General features: G+C 32.0%; 1 long non-coding RNA gene across 1 annotated transcript in view; it reads left to right on the top strand.

Annotated features, from left to right (window-relative positions):
* Window positions 1-881: 881 nt before the first annotated feature.
* Window positions 882-12,047, top strand: part of LOC127860349 (uncharacterized) — a 37,071-nt gene continuing 25,905 nt past the window's right edge. The window contains exons 1-3 of the long non-coding RNA XR_008039721.1: window positions 882-1,019; window positions 8,034-8,125; window positions 11,432-11,479. This is a non-coding gene — a long non-coding RNA (uncharacterized LOC127860349). The remainder of the gene's footprint in view (window positions 1,020-8,033; window positions 8,126-11,431; window positions 11,480-12,047) is intronic.

Below are 12,047 nucleotides of genomic sequence, written 5' to 3'. Positions count from 1 at the left end.
GGTGAAGGATGTTTTAAATGTTTATTTGGTAATTGGGTGCTAAAAGGCACAGTATGCCTGAAATGAGCAGATAAATTCATGTTCTTAAACAATAAAGTCAATGGCCTGTATTGTATCCAAGTTTTTTATTTCATATGGTCCTGTTTTGAACAAGTCCAATATCCAGCTTTGACACATATTCAAATCATTCTTAAGATATGGCTTTTTTACATGTATCACATGAATACATTTACATGCTTTCAATATATGTATTAACACTCTACCACTTAGATATGTATTTTGACACATTTGTAGTCCCTTAGAAAGTAAAATTTAATAAAAGACCTGTCTTTCTAGATTCAAGTGTTAAAGGCTTCATTTTCAACCTTTAGATACTGATGAGCAGCAAAAATCATAAAACCTGAACAGACTGCAAGTTACTCGCAGGCCGTTCTGATTTTATGCTGTTTGCACATAGCCATTTTCACTTAGTTTCTGAATGGGAAATGGTTGAAACTATTATACAAATGAGCCACAACTGCCTTGCACTCAATAAAGAGAAACCTCTAAGACATCATCAGCTATTTGAAAAAAATTGGGTGAAAGATAAAATTAAAGTTGACCCATTATCCTATTAATGAGACAAAGTTCAGATGTTATGTTTAAATTAAAATAATTGAATAAGAAACAACACACTTCAAAAAATCTATATCTATATCTTAAACAATATCAGTGTTATGTTTTAGTTTAATAAAACAACCTTTCAAGCGAGATACTGCCATTCGTGGAAACAAACAAATATTTCATGCCAAACATTACATATAATATGTACCATTTAACATTAACAAGACAGTCTTACTACTCTATCAGTATTTTGATATCTATATTTTCAAGCTGGTCACAATTGCCTTAACAAATCTTTATCATTAATAAGTTTCAGTGCCCTCAGAGGCAAAGCGCACAATCAGAATATAGATATCAATGTCGGATTCGAGATTAAATTTCAATTAAAATTAGTGTACCAGTAGAATTATTATAAGGTGAGTACTCTTTCTTTCTTCTTATTTACTGAAACAAAAAACTTTGATTATTTTTTTTACAAAAGATAATGTTGCATTGTATATATAATGTTGCATTGTATATAACTTATATATTTAAAAATATTTTACTATTAAGATTGTTTTTTAATAGCTAAGGGATTTAGGTTCATTTATCAGCAAAATCATGCAAACTTGTAAGCAAGCACCAAATATTCCATGAATGTACCTTGATATGTGCTCTTTCCAAAAAACCCGTTAGCCACCAAAAATAATAATAACACGGTGGCCATTTTTTCAAAAGCGGCTGCATAATTGTGCATACAATTTTTATTGAAAATCAAGGTATTTGCAATCAAAGACTAATGAAAACAAACATTATTCAGGTTGCTTTGTTGTTAAGAATGTTTAAAAGATTCAATTTTTTCTTCTTTGACATTAAGATGTTAAATATTGTACATTTGTATCAAAATTGTCGCAATTTGCACAATAATTGTGAACCACATATGTACGTATATATCACAATTAAGTTAAAATATAAAGACAATACACACACATGTATGGCACACATAAACAGCTGTGTTAAAGCATGTACAATAAATAAGTATATATAGCATTTAAAATGAAAACTATTTTACACCTAGGGGTGCGCTTATTATGGATTTATTTGTATCAATTGTTGGACAGTACCTTCCAAAAAATAAAAATAACACAATATAAACCACAATCATCACCTTTGTCATAAAGACTAGTTTGAACTTCAAGATTATTAATAATTAAGTTTATTGTAAATCTAGAGATGCAACATCATTACTTGAATACTTATATTTATTGACTCCAAGTTATTTGTGATCAATCTTGTTTACTGACTTTAAATTGAGTTTGTAATACTAGCAGGGCTATTCAGAACTTCTCTCCTTATAATGTATATGAACTTTCTTTATTCACACATATTGTTTAAGGATCGTTGGGTGTTTTACTATGGTTTGATTTAACATATGATCTTATTAAGACATTTACTGGCACTTTATTGAAATTGGTACTGTTTACATACGCCCTACAATCAATGCAGAGTATGAAAACTCAAAGTCCGAAGATTGCTTTATATTGAATATGTAACTTGGCTGAAAAAATGGCAATCAATATTGCAACTATCTAAGTTTGAGATAAATAAATGATGTAAACACTCGTCAATAGACTTTATCAAGATAAAAACGGATAAAACCCCAAACACGTGTTGTTGACGTCCGAGCATTTAACCTGTATATGCATATCAGGTGATTTTACAACATGCGATCATTTATGTGACGAGGTGACCTAAACATAAGATAATTCAAATAGTATCTGTGTTTAAGATATTTAATTATTAAACGCGGGTTGATAAAATCAAGGTGTCCTTTTCTATAACATGCGATATTCAGATAAAGGTTGCAAGCTATTAGCCAAGTCAGCATTTAATGTTGTGCATGGATATTCAATCGCTTCATTGATTTGCAGTAAACAAATGACAAGCTGACCCCAAAATATGAAACCTAGTGTTAAACTTCGTAATAACGTTACGACTCAATTTTCATGAACTCGCAGTAAGGATTGTTACGTTACTTTTCATACAAGGTCTCGTATGGTGCTATTTGCGAAAACAAAACCATATTTTTCAAAGCTAAACATATTTTAATCAATAGATGTAAACAATATATTATTTAAATTTACTGACCTTGGATGAAGTGTCCTCAAATGTGTCAATCGCATCTTGTGAGTGATAGGTGACCAAGTGATTCAATCATCACTGGATAATTCTAGGTAGCAATTAGCTGCTGATAATATCAGCTTGATATACAGACAACATACCTATGATAGTAGATTCTTGTATTTCAAATACATTTAAAAAAACATGTGTTGCAACGTTTAGTTGTGTCTTAATAGACTGAAAGGAGGTATGATTCTTGAACTTCCGTAAAAATACTATACATCAATATAATATGTTTGTGATTTTGTAATATTGTCAATACCATTTACGTAGTTGTTCACAAACAAATGGAAAAGTATACGTACTGAGGTACCAATAAACCTATTGTAAATACTTGAAATTTAAAGAAATTGAAGAGGTGTGATCACAAAAGAGTCACAGTGGGCCAAAGTACGTTGACTCTGGGAAAGTTACATGCATAACTTAGTGACAAATCTTTAAATACAGACATAATAATACACACACTTAGTATCGCTAGTGGGACTTTTCAACACAAAATATGTATAAAAACCGTTTTTTACTTCTTATACCTCTCATATTAAGGATACATATGTAACAGTTTTCATTGGGTTGAATTCCTAGATGTGTATTATTTTGATTTCGATCCCTGTGAGCATTGTTATCAATCTTTCACATATTCTCAATGACTTACTTTCACAATATTATTATACGGGACACTTGCAATAATCAAACACTCAGCTATATGAAACCCAGGGTCGGTAAACGAATGTACTCATAAAAGCTCCAATCATTCAAGAAGAACATGGCAGAGTTAACGGGTATTTCAAAAAGAACTCCGCGGAAATCACCATACAAATCCTAAGCTGATATAATTACCAAAACGTCACACTTCAAATTGAATGGTAGTAATATAGTATCTGTAAAGCTGAATATGTATAAATTAAAACCAGAACAAGGGCTGTTTGTAAAACATGCATGCCCCCCATATGGGCCCTCCGTTGTAGTGACAGCCATTGTGTGAATATGTTCTTTGTTACTGTGACCTTGACCTTTGACCTAGTGACCTGAAAATCAATAGGGGTCATCTGCGGGTCACAATCAATGTACCTATGAAGTGTCATGATCCTAGGCAAAAGCGTTCTTGAGTTATTATCCGAAAATCATTTTACTATTTCGGGTCATCGTGACCTTGACCTTTGACCTGGTGACCTCAAAATCAATAGGGGTCATCTGCAAGTCATGATCAATCTACCGATGAAGTTTCATGATCCTAGGCATATGCGTTCTTGAGATATCATCCGAAAACCATTTTACTATTTCTTACCGTGACCTTCACCTTTGACCTAGTGACCTCAAAATCAATAGGGGTCATCTGCGAATCATGATCAATCTACCCATGAAGTTTCATGATCCTAGGCGTATGCGCTCTTGAGTTATCATCCGGAAACCATTTTACTATTTCGGGTCACCGTGACCTTTGACCTAGTGACCTCAAAATCAATAGGGGTCATCTGCAGGTCATGATCAATCTACCCATGAAGTTTCATGATCCTAGGCGTATGTGTTCTTGAGTTATCCTTCAAAAACCATTTTACTATTTCCGGTCACCTTGACCTTTGACCTAGTGACCACAAAATCAATAGGGGTCATCTGCGAGTCATGATCAATGTACCTATGAAGTTTCATGATCCTAGGCCCAAGCGTTCTAGAGTTATCGTCTGACAACCACCTGGTGGACGGACCGACAGACAGACCGACAGACCGACATGAGCAAAGCAATATACCCCCTCTTCTTCGAAGGGGGGCATACAAATTACCTTGCCAAGAAATTAGATTTTTCCGTTTGTTTATTTACATTTAAATAACTTATTACCCAACATCTGAATGTAAGCTACCTACTCACAAAATAACAGCAAATATCTCATTAGAACTCTAGTTTTTAAGAAGAACCCATTTATATATTTGTAAAATTTTGAAACCAAAGATGACATATATTTATTATTTTTCATGTAATGAACTATGTAAGTCTATATGGTAAATCAGGTTACCCATGGGGCGTCGCCAGTTTGAACCACACGGCTTGATTTGGATAAACTATCTATCCCATATATGATATTACGCTCAAAAACATGTAATCTCTGAGCCTCATGATTTCAGAGAAGATTTAAAAAAGTTATTTATTATATAACGTAGTGTACATGGATATAAAATATGGGCCCAATGGCATGATTTATACAATCGTTGTTGAGGACCAATAGGCAATCTTACAAACCAATATGAAGCCCTGTATACTTGCGGTTCCAGAAAGGAAGATCTCTTAAGTGATTCACTGTAAGTCTATATAAATTATGTGACCCGTTGGGCATATGTTACATACCAAATATTAAACCTCTGAACCTTGCGGTTTAAATGATAAAGATGTTCACTTTTAAAATCCATTTTTATCTATGATGACAAACATATGTAGCGGACTGGAAGGAGTTTAACAACTTTGAAAAACGGTTTTCTCAGGATCATTATTATGAGATTTCGTGAAAATCCACCAAGCAGTTAAGGGTTTCAAACTCATGTAACAATAACCGTACGCAGAAAAGACAGTACACAACGCATCAACAAACTGCACTATCATTCTGTGTAAATGACCCTGTCCAGCCTATTGATATTTAGAATACTCATAATAATGAAGTCAATATGTTACCATACAAAAGTCCACATAAACAGGCCCATACTAAAGGGGCATTTTCACGTTTGGGTAAATTAACAAATTTGTGTCAGATTCGCAAATTTTCGTTTTAGTTATGATATTTGTGAGGAAACGGTTATACTGTACATTTACCATGCTCTAAAATAGTCATTATATGCATCTTTTGACGATTTAAAAACCCAAAAATTATAAAGCGGTGTAACGCGAAACGAATTAATAATTTGGAGAGTTCTGTTGTTGTCGTTATTTTTTGTGAAACTACGAGGATTGATTTAATCAAGTATAAGATACACCTAACATTGTATTTGGAAGGATAGCCGAGTGGTCTAAGAAGGAGACTTTTTACTCCAGGACTCCAGGGGTCAGTGGTTCGACCCTGCTGAGGGTTACCTTTTTTCTTTTTTTAATTTTATTCTTGATTTTTTACTGGAGCTTTTTATATCCAATGTTAACATCATCAATATAAAGCATTTAATGGCAAACTTCAAAACATGTCAAAATCTGTGAATAGGCCCCTTTAAAACATAATTTTAATCGCACAATGCATAAACTATTATCTTATTGTAGAAAATGGTTTGCATTCATTATTATACCATGTTTTGTGAAACTTACTTTAAAAAATCCCCTTAAGGACCATCGATCGATCGATCGATTGATCCATCCATCCATCCATCCATCCATCCAAACACCTAAATTCCATACATTCATCCATCAATTCTTCTATCCATTCATCCATCCATCCATCTATCCATCTACCTAAGGATAGGGACAACATTCACAAATAAAATATCATCATCGGCATGTTGTGCTCAGTTGAGCTGAGCAGTTGATGACTACTTTACCTCGTCTTTATCTTGTTTGATGAAACCTGATTGGCAGAAAATAGCACACTCACTATGCTGTATAAAGAAGTAAATGTTGAATGCCATAGCCAAGATAAGATTTAGACAGAGCATAAACACCTCTGACTTAAGGAAAATACTACTTTAAAGTAAGACAAGGACACTCGCAAACATGTAAGCTGTTTTCATTTTATATTTAAATTAAATTGAATAATTCAATGTTAAATCTTTATAGAAATTTAGTAATTAAAAGTTAGAAGTATTTAATTCAAACCCTCATTATGTTACACTTTGCTTTCCATAGATGTACGTGACAATGATCCGCAACTGACAAAACAATGTTTTCATTAAACTGAGTCACTTTGCCAACTTTATGACAAAAAGTAATATAAGATTCAATTACAAAACCATTTTCACCCTATTCACTTATTTTTCTAAAGATAAAAAATAGTTTGATATGGTCTCAAAAGGTATAACCACACTATTTTACAAAAGACTCAGGTGATTTAAGAGAAAAATACAGAATTTTAGAGGAAGTTTTTAAAAATATATTTTTTACAAAGAATGCATTGGTGTTAGCAAAGGAATGTGAGCATTTAATCAGTGAAATTAATGATATCAAAGAAAATTGTGCTAACATATGCCCCAGGTAATTTGCTGTACCATTTTTATTGCAATATGAATCTTTAGATTTAAAAACATAGTAAAATGACGACATATACATTACATGCTTTCGTAAAAATGGTCATAAAATCTTATACAAATTTACATACTTTGGAGGTTGGTCTTTAAGTGATTTGATACATTGAAAAGCAAAGCAATTTGAGTGCTTATAATATAGCATGTGTTGTGATACAGGCTAAGCATGATTGCAAGTTGAATTTGAATTTAAAAGGAAAAAGAAATCTTGCAAGTTTTAAGAATTTATCCGCATAAAAATAAATAGAAGAAACATACCACGGCAATATGATAATTTTGTTGATGATGTCCTGTTCTGAAATCTACATAAAATCCCCTTTGTGGCGTGACGTTTTTACCACATGTTATTTCATTCACTAACGAATCTTTCATATTTATCATCTTTACGGCATTTTATATTAAATGCCATTTTTAACAACCTATATTGTGTTTGTTCTTTTTTTTTCATGTCATATGAGTCTGTCTGGACTTTGACCTTTTCATTACCACCTAGGACAATACATTTAATAATATTTTATGCATACTAAATTGTTGTTTATGACATACTATTGAATTCAATTTACAACATGCAATGAAATTTTTAAAGACCCGCGTCATGCGAAAATGGGCTAATGCAATATGCTGCCCAGGTAGCTCCAGTCAAGCCTGGGCATTCGCAAAATATGCATTCTTAAGAGGGTACTACTTGAATAACGCTGGCAGCATATGCCATAAGACCAATTTTCGCATGACGCGGATGTAACCGTGTTATTTGAATGTGTGGAAAGAAAACTGCGTCTTAATCAAGTATCAAATGAGTCACGACAAGATTTTTTTAAAGCCACGTGGAGACACATATGATGTGATCACACTTAGTAAAACGTGTATCTTCGAACACTATTATATGGTTTTATTTACGTGCACTCCATTCCAAAAAAGGACACCGCAATACTTAAACCTTTGTTTTTAATTAAAAAATTTATAAAGGAATTTTTGTATCTTTATTTCACAGTCGAATAAGCGTTGAAAATGTTTTTTTAATATATGTATTATGATACTAAGTAATTTGAATGTACTTCTTTCAGAATGTTTTGTAATCATTGTGGGGTAAAAACTGATGATGACGCCAATTTCTGCCCAAAGTGTGGCAAAAGCACCAGCTCCGGAAACTGTACAGGTAAGTATAAGAAAAATTGTATTACATATTTAAAATCAGAATAAGTTATCAAACACACTTTGATATGTGTTGGTTTGTACACATAGAACAAGGCATTTGTTTTTTAGCAATGATTTTCCAGATATTTGCAAAAAATACCTGCACAGAATTTCAACACTTGGCTTTCAAAGTGCAAAGAATGGCTCACTATCACTTTCATTAAAAATGACACGCAAAGTGTTTGCAAAGGATTTACTCTGCCTTATTTTTAATGCAAAATCGTAACACACTTTAAACTAGATCACAAACAGTGTTAAAATACATTGTTTTTAATTGGTGAATTAAAAACTGTCCGTTGGGAAAAATTGGAAGGTTAACCGTTTTTGTACATTGAATAGGTTCATGATATTAAAGAAAATTTAATTTTCGGTCAGTACCAAATTATTGCAGATTTTTATAAAGTGTTGACATTATAGTATTTCAATAAATGCTTTTAATATAAAAAAAACATGATGACGTGCATTTTAATAATTAAGCAACTACAGCATTTTTTCTGACAACAAATACTGGTAAAGGTTAGCAATAATTTCAGTTTTTGACTGTTATAATTGAAACAAAAGTTTCATGATGATTATGCAAACAATATAACATCAAATGTTTTACACAGGTATTTGTTGAAATAATGGCCAAGTTTTTGCGCCACATGACTGATTAAAGAACTTTGCCAGATACAATTGCATATAAATTGTTACGACCAATATATTTTCAAGAAGATTAGCCAATAATATGGCCTTTAAAATGTTCATGATGTAAAATGTTAAAAACGGACATGTCCCAGAATCGAACAATTAAAACACAAAAGCTTTTTATGCCGAGATAAAACTATTTGTATGTGAAACAAACTAACCTTATCTTCTTTACATTGATACAATCTTGTATTTGCAATAATACGAATTTCATGGTGTGGCCCTAGGTCAATTTATAAATTAGATTTACCAATACTCTGCAAATCCCCTTTGCGTGAATGTCATTAATTAATTACACCAATTGCTTATTGGCTTAAAATTCCCTGTTTAATTTACACAGTTAACCATTTATATTACCTACACACGACCTTTCATGGGTAAATAACCATTCACTTTCTGCATTACTTTGGCCAGTACATGCTTGTTCGTTAGATTATTTTAGGGCTTGAACAGCGTTCATGTAAAAAAGCAAATTAAAATTAAATGAACAGTTTTTGGAGTTGCATGCGCCCTTATTCTATTGAACTACACTGGACATCTTTACAGGAATTGATGTATTACAGACAAAATAGAGATGTATGTACAGCTTTACACCTGAGTTGACCTAAATCAACAGCCAATAAAATTTAAAAGAAATTTACCAATAGTATTCCCGAATGAATAGCCGGGTATTTAGGCATGCGTAAAAATACCTAACTAAGCAAAATTGAGAATATTCTGAACTGATTTCAAAAAGTTTTTAATTATTATGTAAACAAAACTAGATTTATTTCTTTGTTGTGCAGTATAGCATGAAGGATAAACGCTGCTGGAAAGTTTTTATTTACTTTTATCCGACACATAAAAACATATTTAGGCCCAGTTACTCGGTCAGTAAATCGTCATGGGAAGACAGAATTGGCTATAAATTACTGCCTTATAATAATAACACAGTATTGCTTTGAAGATATTAAAAATATGAATTATAGAAAAAAAAGAAGAAAACCTATCATTAAATGCGTCTTAATTTATTTGCATGGTGAGAACAAGAACTAGAGAAATAGTATCGAGTTGTGATACAAGGAAAAGCATTTACCGAAAATTATCAAACACATGTGTGACATTCATTCAGATTCAACAAGTGCGTGACAAATAATGTCTTATTTAAAAAAGGGACACATAAACAGACTAGAATTGCTTAGTACACATAAACAGGGACCATATACATGTAGTTAAATAATATTATTCGATATGTACGTGAAAACATTGCGAGATGTACCATAGTAAATCGTATAAACTCTATATAAAGTTTATGCAATAAAGTTAATTCAATAATTGATTTACGACAGACAAAAGATACACGCGATGCAAGTTGAGCAATATTTAGTTTTCTTTTAATAAACTTTGTCCAATTATATATCATTGTCTTTTTTGTAATCTTTTGCTAGCATTTTTGTCTTTTCAAAGATAATGATTGAAATTGATATCTGAAGCGCTCGTGTTTTGTGCTTAACAATGTGATTTATAAATGGAGTGACACATCTGCAATCTTGATTTCACAAATTCTAGCCTTCGTTTGACTTTTTACAGGGTCAGAGTTGTATCTCCAAAGACGATTGCACAGTGCGTTTGTCCTAATTTAAACTTGTGTAGATAAAGTACACCTAAAACCTTTTTGAAAAAACAACATCCATAACATGAGCCATAACTCTTTGATCTTTTTGATTTTAGTGACAATGATTTTAAACCAACAAAAACCACAAGTGAGAATAAACTGTGAATAATAGTAAGTTACATAATGAACACTCTAGAGGTTACATTCATTTCCTATTTTCATGAAACTTGATTACACCATTTGTCCAAATGATCTTGACAAGTTTGACATTGTGTAACATGAGTTAAAAAAGGGCACTGAGTATAATTGAAGAAAAAGCTTCTTTAAACTCTAGAAGCTTCATTTCAAGTCTAATCTTCCTATAGCTAAACACTTTTTTTCGAATGATATCTCAGCTAAGTTTCAACATAAAATATGCCGAGAAATTATTGTTTATGTTTTATAAAGTACTTATAGAGTGACCTTGTTTCAACATCACATGGCCCAGTTTCAACCAAGTACAGATAGTTTTGTAACAAATGGTCTTACCAAATTTCATCAAGATTTGAAAAAAGAATGTGTCCCCTAGAATGTCAACAAGGTGAATGATGACCTGGTACGATTCCTGAAGAACAATAACTCACAAAGAGCTGTCGGCGATAAGAAAAATTCAACACAAGCAACTTTTGCTCAAATGAGTTTAACATTATAAAGTTATTAATTTTTAATTTTTGAAGGTAAAATATATAAACATGATCAGACTTTATTTGTTGCCAAACAGTTTAAGTTAATTGATCTGTGTCTTTCTAAAAAAATCACAGTCATAAGTCGATATTTAAAAGAAAATCAATTACAATGTTCAATAGTCTAAGTGTGAACAGTTGGGTTTAAATAGTGAACTTGAAAAGTTTCACTTCTTTATATTAAATGTAGTAATTTGAGTATAGTAAGCTTTTATAATGATGACATATGATGAATTTATCTTTTAATAATAATTCTTGCTTTAAGGTACAGTACAAGAGGAAATAAATGGATCAGATGAACTTCTTCAGCAAGGTAAGAAGGCAAACTTGTGCAGGGTACCTTGTCTAAAAGTCCATACATCATGAGGTAACATCTCCCTTTTGCTCCATTTTTGGCAGCCGATGCGCACACATTCCTTAGGATCTTCTGTTCAACGTAAATTCTGCATTGGGGCAAGAGTTTAACCTTCAAAATTAAAATATAAAAGTACTCATTAAATATGAGGGAAAGCAATCTGTTTAGTATCATGACCATAAATAGCTAAAAAAAATAAGATGACAATAACCATAAAACCCATCCATTATAATTCACTGTACACAACATTTACACTTTTTCATTTGTATGTTTATGTATTTGTGTTTCAAAATGTGTTTTTCCCTTAAAATTGCAATATAACATAAGAGAATCTGCCATATATATCTTATATCTGAAAAAAGCTTAACATTAAGTGGCCGATTTTTTGTTATTAATAAATAAATTTAAGTATAAGTCGTATTGCCATTTTTTTAGGTCACTGTATTTTTAAGCAATTAATCATTACAGCCATGCTTGTTTTGTAAGATACACCCGTACAACTTTGACTGCAGTATGTCTTTTATGT

The sequence above is a fragment of the Dreissena polymorpha genome, chromosome 1 (assembly GCF_020536995.1).
Source record: "Dreissena polymorpha isolate Duluth1 chromosome 1, UMN_Dpol_1.0, whole genome shotgun sequence".
Taxonomy (NCBI): Eukaryota; Metazoa; Mollusca; class Bivalvia; order Myida; family Dreissenidae; genus Dreissena; species Dreissena polymorpha.
Note: the sequence above shows the minus strand (reverse complement) of the source record. Positions and strands in the feature narration are given on the sequence as shown.